The sequence below is a fragment of the Triturus cristatus genome, chromosome 11 (genome assembly GCF_964204655.1).
Source record: "Triturus cristatus chromosome 11, aTriCri1.1, whole genome shotgun sequence".
NCBI lineage: Eukaryota > Metazoa > Chordata > Amphibia > Caudata > Salamandridae > Triturus > Triturus cristatus.
The window spans coordinates 1,006,373,510-1,006,388,764 of NC_140594.1; positions in this window are offsets into that span (position 1 = coordinate 1,006,373,510).

The window sequence follows — 15,255 nt, forward strand, 5'->3', positions numbered from 1 at the left end:
CAGCAGGGCGTGGCGGCGGAGCGCCACTGTGGTAGACATCGCCCTACCCAGCGAGTCCGTAGTGTCCAGTCCACATCGGATAGCATGCCGCGCTGCATCCCGCCCCTCGGCAAGAGCCTGGGCGAGCCGTGTCTGGGCCTCCTCCGGACACTGGGGCAGCACGTCCCCCACCGTGTCCCACAGGGAATGGGAGTAACGGTCCAAGAGACAGGCGGTGTTAATAGACCGCAGTTCCAAACTAAGGGAGGAGAACAGCTTCTTACCAAACTGTTCAAGTCTCTTGGATTGCCGATCCAGGGGAGCGGACGGGAAGGAGGTCTGGGAAGTAGAGGCCTGCATAACCAGGCTCTCTGGCGTGGGGTGCATGGACAGAAAACTGGGGGTCGCCCGGTGCAGGGCAGTGGCGCCGGGCCACGTTCCGGTCCACAGGAGGTACTGTGGAGGGCTTGGACCAGGTGCCCTTCAGAATGTCCAGTAGTGCTTCATTAAACTGCAGCAGAGGCTCCGAGGAGCTTGCCGACGGTTGGAGCACTTCGGTGAGGAGGTTAGTCCTCACGGCCACAGCACGTAGCTCTAGCCCAAGGGCTTCGACCGCCTTGCGTAGCACCACAGAAAATGCAGCACCTTCCTCCGAAGCCACGGTCGGAGGAGAGATGAAGCCAGTGTCAGGGGAGGTGTCAAGACCACTGGCATCCCCCAGCTCATCTTCCCAGTCCTGTGATAACTGGCCCTGCCGGGCCAGAGGGTCCTCAGACCCCCTTCCAGTCGTCACCGTCATCCGATTCCTGGTAAACAGGTGGAATGATTGGAGCTGGACAGAAGATGAAATTGCCACCCATCAGCGTCGGGCACGACGCCGAACGGAGTTGTTCGAAGACGGCGCCTGAGGTGGTACTGGAGTCGGTGCCGGCAGAGGGGTCGTGAGGTCGACCGGCACCGACTGGGATCCATGCCTGGATCCCACGGGGACCTGCAGTGTCGGGACCAGAGTCGCCGCGGGACCCGAAGGCGCACCTACAGGTGTCGACGGCGGAGCCAGGCCTCTCATGGCAGAGAGGAAGGCACTGAACTATGCCATAGTCGCGTTGGTCCCAGGGACCGGCGGGTATGTGGACGGACACGACTCCTTCGGCTCAGACGGAGCCGCGCAGGTGGTACCATCCGAACCCTCAGCCGAGTCGCACGACCGGCGAGGGGAGCCCAAAGAGCAATGTCGCCTCTTGGACTGCTTACTATGCTTCGACTTACCCGAAGACTTGGAACCAGACGAGTGGTGGTGATGGCTGCGGCTCCGCGACCGGGACCGTGAACGGCGCGGAGCCGACTGCTGGAACTCCAGTCGCTTGCGGGACCGCTCCCACCTAGCCTTCAAAGTCAGGGCCTGGCAGTCGAGGCATGACTCGGGATCGTGGTCAGCCCCAAGGCAGTAGAGGCACCGGCGGTGGTGGTCCGTAACCAACATCAGTCGGTTAAAGGAGTCACAGGGTTTAAAACCAGGCATCCTACCGGCACCAGAGTCGAGTCGACAGAATAGACCAAAAGAGTCAAAAAGTTTAGTCAAAAAAATGACTAAAAGGGTATGCTCTTCCTGGATCGGCGCGGTCTGGCACGGAAAAAAGAACTGACGTCAGTGCGCGAGGGTGGCATCCAAGTACTCTGACGACGTCATTCCCGCGCACAACGCCGACAGACGCGGAGCCGCAGACGACGCCTAGCGACACGCAAGGGTATTGCTGACGAAAAATCTTACCGGATCCAGCCTGACGCCTGGGGATATTCTAAGGTGAGGAATCTAACGTGTTTCTTTCAGATCATTGGAACTAACGTAGGATGGATGAAAGGCGTAGTTACTGAATGAGCTTAAAGGGTTTCAGGAATAATTTCCCCACAGACAGTGTAGGATAGGGGCAAATAGTTTCTCAGATATCAGGTACCCTTCTTGAAAGGCTGGTTTATTCAGTTTCAAATTACACTAGATTAGACCAATTATTTTCTGCTTTTTAAGCTACATAGGTGAGATCAGTAGGCACGTAAACTTAATTATAGATTCCTGTTGCGTAGAACCCTCCAGTATGAGAAATATTTCTGATCTAAAAGAGGTTTTCTATAAACCAACATTGGTTCATTAGAAGGACAATCTGAATTCTTGATACGAGTCACTTTTTCCAATTCTTTACTTCCCTAAGATTTAGGCTGCTCTATATCCCCAATTGTGAATTTGAGGGGACATAGAATTAAACTCTCAAAGGAAAGTCTGCTTGTCGACTTAAAACTGAAACACTTATGCACATTTTATGTATCTGTCCTAAAAGTTTGTATTTAAGAAAATTCTACTTGCAACCAAATTTTGAACGAGGAAAAATAAGATCTAACCTGGAGTCTGTTAGATATTGTCTTAAAATCTAAGACAACGGTGCTTTATGAAAGTACCAACATTTTTTTAGAAGATGCCTATAAAGTGTTAGTCTCCTAAAGTCAGTAATTTTTAACCATACTTTTTCACATATATATGTCTGGTACTTTAACCATTCTTTTCTACTTTATATTTATGGTGGCCGCAATACTGTTTTTATTGTAATCTCTGGGATTAATACAAAAACACTTCAAGTACTCCACTTCTTTATCTAGGATCTCAAACTCCGAAAATAAGGAATAAAAAGTACCTGAACATGGCACTTAAAAGGTTAATGGATATTACATTCACAGTTTAACCTTCAAACCAGAAAAGTTGAATGTTATTTAGGAAGCTACATTTCTGAGCACTCCATATGAACATGGAAATAAATTTTACAATCCCAATCTTTCCCAGACCACAAAGAGCAAGCAGTACATGAAATCTCGGATAGTCTTCCTTAGATTTCCAGAGGAAAGTCTTCGGAATCTCTAATGGAGATGCCAAATAGAGAATAGCTAAAGTCAGCATTATTATGTGCAATTTGTCCCAATTTAGGTAAAGGTGTGACCAACACTAGTATTCCTCCGGGACCCATGGGGATTTGCTCTTTCAAAGAACCAACTCAGAAACAGGTCACCGAGAAGAAAAGTGACCATTTGATCCCTTTTGCAGAGTAATTTATGCAATGACACCGGATCCTTGCACATTGTGCTGTTTTTTGGAGCCCAACCAAGTGGACACCATGTACCACTGTTAAATTTTACAAGCCTGCAGAATATTGAACACCCAATATTTTGTGTGAATTTAATTTCCTTTGATAACGGTGTTCCCAAACTAAATCTGTAAAGTAAAAAAAGTATGGCATAACCTGTTTAATAACATTCAGGGCAATTTTTCCTTCGATACTGAAACCAGAATAGGATCCCAATGCTGCAAATCATTTAGGTCAGCTTTTTTATTAAACTGTGATGCCAAAGTATTCTTGGGTACACTGGCTTCTCCACTATCCAAGCACATTACTAACTTTGAACAGGAGCATAAAAATGGATGAATTACTTAGGAGAATTAGCCAACAACGTGACTTGGTTGACTGTCATAACAGTGCATAAGAAACATCTACCAATTTATAATGTGGACACAACCAATGCTTTTAAACCTGTCAATTTTATGTTTTGGGGTGGGTACTTAGACATTTTTCTTTTAGTTACATTTTGCTCAGTTCTTCACAACCAGTAGTGCTTTTTCTCGCTCCCAAGTTCAGGATAGAGACAGGGACCAGACATGGGCACCTTTTTACCAGCTTTACTCATTCCCTTTAACAACCACTTTCACACTAACTGCGATTAGAGGAAGATGTGCCACTCTTCTATAAGGAGTTCAATATTAAGGTAGCGCTTCCCGCAGACAATGTTAGCATATATACCTCAAATCCTCACAGCAATTCTCAGGGTCAATAGGTTTTCTTGGGTTTTGGTAGTCTATCACATTATTTGGTCAATAAATTCAAAGTAACAGCCATGGTTTGGAGTCTGCTTAGCTGACCCTTCTTTCAGAAACGAAATAAGATACTTGTGGATAAAAATGTAACTCAGACCTCAAATCTTATGGTCAAAGTCCTTAGCAAGGTATGGAAGGAAGGGATCCCACTGTTAATTGGAAATATATAATATACTGAAAATGTCAATAGTGTAGGGTGACCACATGCCCTGGATTACCTCTAACAGTTGGGTGTTTCTAACAACTGTCCAGGCACACAACACATTTTATAAGAATAAACAACTTCTGGTTTTTGAAAGAGGGTTGGATGAGCACTCACATTTATCAGTTCTGTGCAGGCTCACATCTACCCTCTCTTCACAGCAGTGATATAGTACACTTGATCACAGTGTCTCCAGCTGTACTGCATAGCCTCATTCATGCAGCACAGCAGAATTTAATAAGGCGTAAATTAGGATCTGTGAATCCCATCACCAAAGGCTGTGATCACAAGCCTGCCCTAGGAACAAAGCGTGGTGAATGGAGTCTTTCATTTTCATGAAACATACATAAATATATAGGCCTGGCTATTCTCACTGTAGTACTGCAGTGGCCATGGGCAGTGGCAGCATTTCCTATTTTTAGGCCTATGGTCATTCCACTTTTGTTCTGAAAACATGACCATCCTACAATAGCTCAAAATTAATTTTATTATTCTTTGCCGCTTGAAGCAGATTTTTTTATTTTTTATTTTTAAAAACACTAGAGATTAACCAGTTTTGCATGGGGATCTATTCAAGTGAGACCATCTTGGAAAAAATTAGTGTGTAGCATAAAAAAGTAGACTATGTATTGATTATGCTACTTACCAGTATGCATCTGTTCTTAGCATGTAGGGCTGCTGACATTCATATCTGTGCATAGATCGCCGCCTAGTGTTGGGTCCGGATGATTGCACATTGTTGTCCTGGAAGAGTCTTCGAAGTATCACGAGATAGGTGGCTCCTCCCCTGGACTACAGTGCGCATGGGCATCCCCTCCATCCTTAGATTGTTTTTCGCCATTGTGGCAGAGATGGTGTAATACAGTGAATGATGAGCATGCTAACCAGAAATTACTGAATGCTACAGCTGCTACAGGCGCCGGGGAGGAGGGTGGGCGATATGAATGTCAGCAGTCCTACATGCCAAGAACAGATGCATACTGGTAAGTAGCATAATCAGTTCGAGGCATGTGAGCTGCTGAATTCATATCTGTGCATAGATTATATAGCAGTCCCTCCTTTTAGCGGCGGCTGCCCGTGCCAGCTGCAGCAGTCTGAAAAAGAGTTTTGAGAACAGGCTGGCCTACAGCAGCCTGCTGTCTTGAGTGTACATCTACACAGTAGTGTTCGGTAAAGGTATGTATAGTGGACCATGTGGCTGCTCTACATATCTCCTCTAAGGGAATATTTCCCAGGAAAGCCATGGAGGCCCCCCAACTATCGAGTGGAGTGGGCTCGGAGGAATCGTTAGTGTGCGCTTAGCTTTTTCATAGCAAATCTGTATACATTTAACGATCCACCTAGCTATCCCTGCTTTGGAAATGGGGTTGCCCTTGTGCTGTGGGAAAAAGGCAACAAACAGTTGTTTTGTCTTCCTGCAAGTTTGTGTTCTATCAATATAGTACAAGAGAGCTCTTTTGATATCAAGGGTGTGGAGCATTCTCTCCGCTACATTCTCGGGATTAGGATAAAACACTGGTAGTTCTATAGATTGGTTCATATGGAACTGCGAAATGACCTTGGGCATGAAAGTAGGGTTGGTGCGTAGCACGACCCTGTTTGCATGAACCTGTATGAATGGCTCCTGAATGGGGAGTGCCTGAAGTTCACTAACTCGTCTTAGGGAAGTAATGGCAACGAGGAAAGCTACTTTCCAGGTTAGAAATTGAATCTCACAGGTGTGAAGAGGTTCAAAAGGTGGTCCCATCAGTCTGGTGAGGACCACATTTAGGTTCCAGACTGGTGACAGGGGGTGTCTAGGGGGAATGACACGTTTGAGGCCCTCCAGGAAAGCTTTGATGGCAGGCACTTTGAAGAGTGAGAGGTGCTGCCTGTTCTGAAGGTAAGCTGCCAATGCGGTTAAATGTATACGGATGGAATTGTATGCTAGATTGCATCTGTTTAAGTGTAATAAATAACAGATAATGTTCTGGGTCGACGCATCCAGTGGATTTATGTCATTATTTTTACAATACATGACAAATCTCTTCCACTTGGCCGCATAGCATGCTCTGGTGGTGGGTCTCCTAGCCTCCTTGATGATATTCATACAGTCTGGAGGCAAGTTTAGGTAGCCAAATTCTAGGATCTCAGGAGCCAGATCGCCAGGTTCAGCTGTTGCGGATCTGGGTGCTGAATCTCGCCACGGCTCTGCGTTAAAAGAGTGGGTGTGAGCCGTAGCCGTTGATGCGGTACCACGGAGAGTTCCAGAAAAGTGGTGTACCATGGCTGGCGTGCCCACGTTGGAGCAACCAGGATGAGCGTCATCGAATGTTGCTTGAGCTTGCGTGCCACCAGCGGTATTAATGGTGCTGGGGGAAAGCGTACGCAAATTTGCCGGACGAGTTCATCCATATTGCATTGCTTGCGACTGTGGATGTGGGAACCTGGCGGCAAAGTTTTGGCATTTTGCGTTTTCCCTTGTGGCGAATAGGTCTATCTCTGGATGACCCCACTGTCGGAAGTACGGTTGGAGTACTGATGGATTTATCTCCCACTCGTGCATTTGGTGGCTGTGCCTGCTGAGCAGATCTGCCATCTGGTTGTCTTTGCCCGGGAGGTGTTCCGCCATGAGGAAGATGTTCCTCTGAATGGCCCACTTCCACATGCTCTGAGCCAGATGCGACAACTGTGGCGAGTGTGTTCCTCCCTGCTTCTGTATGTAGTACATGGCGGTCAGGTTGTCCGTTCGGATCAACACAACCTTGTTGCACAAGTGTATCTTGAAAGCTTTCATTGCAAGGAAGATCGCCATTAGTTCCAAAAGGTTGATGTGCATCCTCCCTTGCTGTGTTGACCATAGTCCCTGCACTGTGTAATTGAGTACGTGAGCTCCCCATCCCTGGAGAGACGCGTCCGCTGTCAGTATGATTTGTGGAACAGGCTCCTGGAACGGTCGGCCCTTGCAAAGGTTTTGTGGATTGCACCAATGCAGAGAGTTGTATGCCCGACCGCTCACCAACACTAGGTCTTTTAACTGTCCATGGGCCTGATTCCACTGACGTGCCAAGCACTCCTGAAGCGGGCGCATATGTAATCTTGCGTGTGGGACTATGAAGATGCAGGAGGCCATCATACCTATCAACTGCATAAACACTCTTGCTGGGAGTGAGTGTTGAGGTCTGAATTTCTTTATGAGCAACTGAATGCTGTGGATCCTCACTGAAGTTGGTTGTGCCGTGGCTGCCAGTGTCTATGGTTTTGCCTAGGTACTGCTGTACGTGGTTGGGTTGAAGGTGGGACTTTGGATAATTCAGTGAGAAGCCCAGGCTGTGAAGAAGGTGAATGGTATGGGACATGTGGCTGGCACAATGCTGGGCCGACTTTCCCTGGATAGGCCAGTCGTCCAGATAAGGATAGACATGTATGTGCTGTCTCCTTAAGTGTGCCGCCACTGTAGCCAGGAACTTGGTGAACACTCTGGGTGCCGTCGTTACCCCGAAAGGGAGGACTTTGAACTGGTAATGCTGATTGAGAACAGTAAACCGGAGATACTTTCTGTGTGAGGGGTGTATGGGTATATGGAAATACACATCTTTGAGGTCTAATGTGGCGAGAAAATCTCCCTGACTGAGCAACGGTAGCACTTGTTGCAGAGTGAGCATGTGAAAATGCTCTGACAGAATGTAATGGTTTAGAGGTCTTAGATCTAGTATGGGTCTGAGAGATCCATCCTTTTTGGGGATCAGAAAATACAGTGAGTACACCCCTGAACCTCGTTCCTTTGCAGGCACGAGTTCTATGGCTCCTTTTTGGAGCATACTGAGAACCTCCTGTTGGAATAGGTGCAAGTGCTCTGCGGACATATGACGGTGTCTTGGTGGTATGTGGGGTGGAGTGGATGTGAACTCCAGACAATAACCGTACTGGACAATCTCTCTCACCCACCTGTCTGTAGTAATGGATTCCCAGACCGGCAGGAACTGTTGGAGTCTCCCCCCGACAGGTGGTCGGGGGCAGTGACAAGGCGTCACTGTTTGTTGGTGGCGGAGGACCTGGAGCTGTTGTTTCCTCGGCCTCTGCCTTTGACGTCGTTTCCACGGTATCCACCTCTACTATTCTTGTTATAGGTGGGCTGTGTACCTCCTTTAGTGTACTGAGACTGTTGGGAGTTCTGTGTTTTAGATGGTCCTCTGTTGCTAGAGCGACGAAAGGACCCACTCCGAAACTGCTGGGATTGCAGAGCCCCCATAGACTTTGCAGTCTCTGTATCTTTGAGTTTCTAGGGTGGTGTCAACCTCGGGGCCAAAGAGGGAGTTAGGGTTGACCGGTTGGTTGAGTATAGTTGTTTGTATCTCTGGTTTGAATCCCGAGATTCTGAACCAAGCATGCCTTCTTAACAGGACACTGGTGTCGATAGCCCTAGCTGCAGTGTCAGCTGCGTCAAGAGCGCATTTAATGCAAGCGTTACTAATGAGCTTCCCTTCTCTAATAAGTGTCTCCGCTCCTTCTTTATACTGATCTGGGAGGTGCTGCAGCAGTGTCTCTAGGGTATCATAATGCGCCCTGTCGTATCTAGCGAGAAGTGCCTGAGTGTTGGCAATTCTCCAGATGTTAGCTGCCTGTGCAGCAACCCTCTTTCCTGATGTTTCCAAGACCTTAGACTCCTTGTCGGGGGGAGGAGCATCACCCGTTGTCTGTGAGTTGGCTCTCTTCCGAGCATTGGATACCACCAATAAGTCTAAAGGCAACTGTCCTTTTATGTAGGCAGGGTCCACTGGAGCTGGCCTATATTTTTTTCTCAATTCTAGGGTTAAGGACTCTCGCCCTAGTGGTCTCCTTAAAAATGTCATTAGCCTGTTTTAGGACCCCCTTCAGCATGGGCAGAGTTTTCACAGATCTTTCTGAAGTAGAGAAGGTATCCATCAGAAAGTCGTCCTCAATAGGAGGAGTGTGGAGCTGTACGTCAGGATTGTTGGCAGCTCTTTCAATTAAGACATTGAAGGCAGCAGTGTCCTCTGTAGGAGATGTTTTTGCCACATATGCCTGTGTCCGGAGCAGTATGTGTGTCCCCTGCATCCGTATTGTCCACCCAAGGTTGGTTTTGGTCCTCAGGGTCAGTATCCACAGGATAAGTGCCCTCAGCACCATCATCTCCAGCATCCGAATCAGAGTTTGTGGGCGAGAATGGCTGAGTTTCTGGGGTGCCAAATTGAATATGTTCCACCAGAACTGGTGATGTGGTTCTCTTCTTTTTTTTAATGGAATCTTGTACGGCTCCATTGGGGTCTCTGTTACGATTTTCCGTTTGTATATGGAAAGCCTACCAGTGGTGGCGTCGATAAACTGCCGTGGAAACTCATCATCGTGAGGCACTGCAACAGGTCTCTGTCCCATCTGTATTCCTGGTGGTAAAATCGACAGTTTTCTTCGGGTCGAGAGCTTCTTGCGGGTCGAGACCCTTCTTCGCGTCGAACATTTTCGGTCGCACCGCTGGTGGGAGGCCGAACTTGATATGAGTCGACGCGATGTGAACCGCGCTGACCGTTTTCGGCTGCGGGGCTGTCTTCGCACCAGTTGTGGAAGCCTTGTCGTGGATGCGTAATAACGACTCCGACACCTTCTGCTTGACAAAGGGCGATGGCGTCGTGGATTGGACACGGTCCTTCGACGCCTTCTTCGTTGTGGCATCAAGCCCCGTACCAGATGACGTCTTCTGGACCGGAATAGTGGAATGGGTTGGCTCTCGATGGCCGCCCTCCATATCGGTGTTGACGCTCTTCGTCGCCGATGCTTTGGGGTCGGCGACCTTGGCTTTGAGTTTCGGTGGCGACCTTGGCTCGACGTCCCCATGACCTCTTGGCGTCGACAGCCGTCTGGTGTGTCTTCGGCTCCGAGGGCTTCGAGGCCTTGTTGCCGTGGAGAGACTTACTTTCGATTTCGGTGCCATTGCCTTCAGTTTCGATTCTCGTTGATCGAGTGATGGCGCTTTGGATACCGATGGCTCTTTAGGATAGTTCGACGCCGGGCGTTTATGCGGGGCGGAAGAATGAGAGGAATGATCTTGGGTAAGGCCTTGTGGCGATCCCGCGACCTGAGCCTGATCGAGTGCCTCCGTCGGCCCTGTTGCGACCTGAGGGCCTAGCTCATGTTCTGAGCCATCCTCCTCGGCCCCAAGGGCCTCTTTGTCGTCTCCTACCTGTACGACGACTTCATCCTCCTCTTCATCTATTATATGTTAGTCTTCGGCATCATAGTCGGAATCCCGCTCAGACGCCGGATCCGACATCTCTCCCTGAACTTCAAGGTCCACGACCTCCTCATCTTCGGTCCCGAAGATGTTGTCCGGGTGCGGCGCCGCTTTCTGTGCCTCGAGCCGAGCTGCTCAACGAATGCGAAAGGTCTTCTTCGATCGAAACCTGGAGCACGCCATGCAGGTGGCTTCGTCGTGGTTTGGAGAGAGGCACTTGTTGCACACCGGGTGCACGTCGAAGCGAGCATACTTAGCGTTGCAAAGAGGGCAACGCTTGAAGGGGCTATTCGATGTTTTTGATTCCATCGTCGATCTTGATCGGGCCTCGGACGTCGAAGGGCAAATGGCTAACTTCGATGAAACTACTCGGCGCCGAACGTAAACAATACTGACCAATGAAGGCCTAAATACTCTAAGAGCTAAGATTAGGACATCCGAACCCAATGGCGGAAAAAAACAATCTAAGGATGGAGGGGATGCCCGTGCGCACTGTAGTCCAGGGGAGGAGCCACCTATCATGATATTTCGAAGACTCTTCTAGGACAACAATGTGCAATCATCCGGACCCAACACTAGGTGGCGATCTATGCACAGATATGAATTCAGCAGCCCACATGCCTCGAACAACCAGATTTAAAACTACTTTGGGTGTCTCAACTCTAAAAAGCTCTTAACAATACGAAGGATTGGGGTTTGCTCCTTCACACTATGGCAGAAGACTACTCAAGGGATGGCTTTCAGCATAAATGTTGTAGTGTCTAGTAAATAAAAGAACACTGGAAGTCTTTTGGTTCCCATTGAACACCATAGGCCCGTGACGCAAGTGTTGGAGAGATGAGTTGAAGGTAGGCTTAGATTGTCGAGTTCTGACTTGCACACAGCGGAATACAGACATGTAAAATTACTCCCCATGTGTGGCATGGTTATTGGAGAGTACCTGGCCTGGCAGGAAGCTACAGATGTTACACAATTAGTTGTAATTAAAAAGGTCACCTAAATGTTCCCCATAACACAACAAATATGTGGGCAGAATTTAGGGAAACAATGATAACTCAATACCATTGGAGGTGCTAGCCAAAAACTCAAAATGGTTTCAAGAACTCTGGCTAGTCCACTAGTGACATCTGGTTTGGCCTGCTTGAGAACAGAGATTAGATGCTGGGAGTCCATTTATGCTGATGCGGCTGGCAACATATTGAGATTCAAATATCTGCAGCCAAAATCATGTTTACTTGGATCCAACAGCTCCTAAGCAGAGTTCATGTAACAAAACAAAAAAAACACAAAAAAAAAAAAAGAAGTGGTGAACAGGACAACTGTAACCAAGACGCTGCAAAGGTAATGGCACATTTGGAGCAATTGTAAGACAGATGCTCGTCAACGCTGCTGTAGCATTAAGATTTAGGGCAAGTATTAATGAACATGTTTAAAGTTTTTTTGACCTGATGAACTTTGAAATAATCATTTCTTCATGTTCTAGAATGCCTTTGGAGCACCAGTGAAGCGATCAGTTTGAGACAGAAGAATAGCACTGCGTCCAAAACGTGAATTACCAGCCACGAATAACATGCACATGTTTATCTCATGCCTTGTTCCTTATATACTCTAACAGAAAGTAAGCACTTTAATGTCCAACATCTTAGGGGAAGATATAAAAGTGCTAACCTGATAATATTCAGAACGTCGATTACAAAGGATGCATCCTAACATCTGAAGCGAGACCTCTCATCGACAAGGGAGGAAACTTGTATAAAATGGATTATAAAGGTCTCGCTCATCTCAGTTGATTGGCTGAGGGTCTTGAAAACCCGATTATACAAAAGAGTCAAAGTGTCAAACAAGAAAATAATTAGTGTTTTGTGTTCTTTACAAGCGCTGGCTAGACGAGAAGAGAGTTGAGCTACTTTGTGTAAGCATTTGGCCCACTACAAAAGTGAGCTGCCTTGTGGGGGCAAAGGTGCTACTTTCTGTAGTTAGGACAAAAAGTTCAAACTAATGGTGTTATGTGATGGTCTTCTGTTCTTGGGGCTTAGGTCTGTGGATAATTGGTGAATAAATAAATAGAAACGGCTATGATATAAAGGGAAATATCCTTCTCCATTCCTAGTCTTTGCAGCAGACAAGGGAGAGCACTTTTAAAAGGTTATAATTAACTTGATAGTTAAATAAGTAATGCATGGATTACTTTATAACAAGCATCTTCCACGGCGCCCGGCAAGTAGTCCAGTGAACTATCATATTACTCATTACTTTTTTTTTTTAGTTTTCAACAAGTTTTTATTAACACAAAAAAGCAATACAGGTACAGTCGCCCTCCGGGCAAATCGCAACACAGGGGGGGGAACCCCCCGTGCAGGCAGTTGGAATCACTCCTACACAGCCATTTAGCCGACATCCCGGAGGACCGGCGGCGTTGCCACCTTCAATACGTTAGTAGCACCCAAGTAGTGCCCCAACCGCAGACAGGACCACGGTAGACCTCCCGCCCTAGGATCGTGTGCCAGAAGATCTTGTGGCCACACACACACCCCCTAGAGCACGCACCGCCGGCCTAGTCCCTGAAAGCTCCAACCGTACCCCTAACCCCCCCCCCCCATCACACACGCACCGCCTTACCCCCGTGTCTCTGTGATGTGACCCGCATCTGCCATCCCGCCATCCTGGCAAACCCAGGCAAAGTGCCCTCCCACAGTCAGTCTACATTCCCCCTGGCAGCACACTCACCCCTAATGTGGCCCCAACGGGAACCCGACCCTAGTCAAACCAAGAGTTCGTCCGTCTACACTCTCCGCATGCAGCGCTCTCCACCATTCTGTGCTACTGAGTGCCTCCCGGGCGCTCCTCCCCAGCTTCCCGGCCATGCTCAGCATCCCCGGCCGCTGTCACGCCTCCACTGGGTTCTACATTCAGTGTCCCCCCCCTGACTATCTACTGAAGGGTCTCCGGTCTTCAACAACGCTCTATACAGCCCCCAAAAATTCTTGGGGCGGCTTTTAGGTGGTAGTAGTTCACTATATACCTCCGCCTGCGTACTACAATACAACAGGTCGCTAGCCCATCGCTTCGCAGTAGGCAGAGGTCCTCTCATCCAGCAAATCGCCACCACTCTCCTGGCGATCAACAGAGCAATGTCCGCCAGGTGACGCAACGCCGGCCGAAGGGGCCGAGAGTACCCCAGCAACGCCAAAGCGGGGCTAGGAGGAATCTCAACCTCCAGTATCTTACTGAGCTCCCTGAACACCCCCGCCCAGAACATGCCGACCCCCGGGCAGTTCCAGGCCATATGCATGAAATCCGCCTCCAGATGGTGGCAGCGCTCACACTCCGCAGATGGGCGCAGCCCATACCTATGCAGCCGTTGCGGGGTATAATATACACGCTGCAAGAATTTAAAATGCACCAATCTGTGCCGGCCGTTCAAGGACACCGTCTTGGTGCTGGCGCAGCAGTAATTCCACATATCGTCTGTGATCTCCATGTCCAAGTCCGTCTGCCATGCAGTTCTCACCGCTTCGCACCGGCATGGCATACACTGGTCCCCCAGCTGTTTGAGCGTCGTGACCAGCTTGGCAGACGCCGCGGTCTTTATTACACAAGTAAGTTCCAGAACCTCCGGGGGTTCCGCGATTCCCGGCCCCAATATGGTAGAGAGCGCACCCCGCACTCTGTGGAACTGAAAACGCTGCAGTGGCATGGGAGCCGGCGGCGCCGGTCTGAGCTGGTCCCACGTCCTGGCCACCCAGTTAACGAATAGGTCCTCCATCCTTGAAATGCCCAGAGCGCTCAGCGCCTGTAACACACCCTTTTCTCTCAGCGGGGGAAGCCACACCGCCCATTCCACCGGTAACAACGGGGAGTACAAAATCGCGCAGCCCCGGGCCTTCGCCAACTCCCACCAGGCGTGCGTCGTGGCCTTAAGGGAGTCCAGACTGCCCACCCTGCGATCTACCTGCTGAAAGGCAATAGCCGGTAAGGGGAGCGGGTCTGCGAACAGTTTCTCCAGGATCACATGGGGGACCCCCGGATCAGCATGGATCCATGTATGCAGATGCGCCGCCTGCGCTGTTCTATAGTACCTTTCCAGATCTGGGGCCCCCAGTCCCCCCTGTTCGTACGGCAGCGTCAGCACCTCCCATCGGACTCTGGGCTGCTTGCCCCCCCCCCCCCCAGGCTAGGGCAGTAAGCGTTTGGTTGAGCTGCTTGAAAAAGGCCTTAGATAGCACAACTGGGATATTATTGAACAGGAACAGGAACAGGAACCGCGGCAAGACCACCATTTTCATGATGGCTATTCTGCCCATCAACGTCAGGGGGAGCATATTCCAAGTCTCCACATCTTCAACTAACTTGGAGTATGCCACTCCGTAGCATTCCCGAAGGAGCACCTCCGGGTCCCTGTGCAGCTGAATCCCCAGGTACCTTATCGAGTCAGTGGTCCACTGCAGGGGGTACTCCATGGAAAACGGCTGCGTCACTGGTGACAAAGGGAACGCCAACGACTTACTCCAGTTAACCCGAAGGCCTGACAGCGCCCCGAACCGGACCACCTCCCTGAGAATGGAAGGGAGATTCACCTCCGGATCCCTGACATACAGCAGCGTATCGTCAGCATAGGTTGAGATGCCGATCTTATAAGTGGGAAAGCTGATGCCCTCGTGTCTATGGTATTCCCTGATAGCGCAAGCCAAGGGCTCCGCCACCAGGGCGTATAGGAGCGGGGAGGGGGCAGCCCTGCCTGGTTCCCCTGCCGATGTCGAATGCGTCCGTGACACGATCCCCAATCCGCAGCCTAGCAGAGGGGCGATAGTACAAAGCCCCCAACATCTGCAGGAAGGGCTCACCCAGCCCAAACTTACGGAGGACACGCACCATGAACGGCCACTCTACGGAGTCAAATGCTTTTTCCATGTCCAGGAAAAGCGCCAGAGC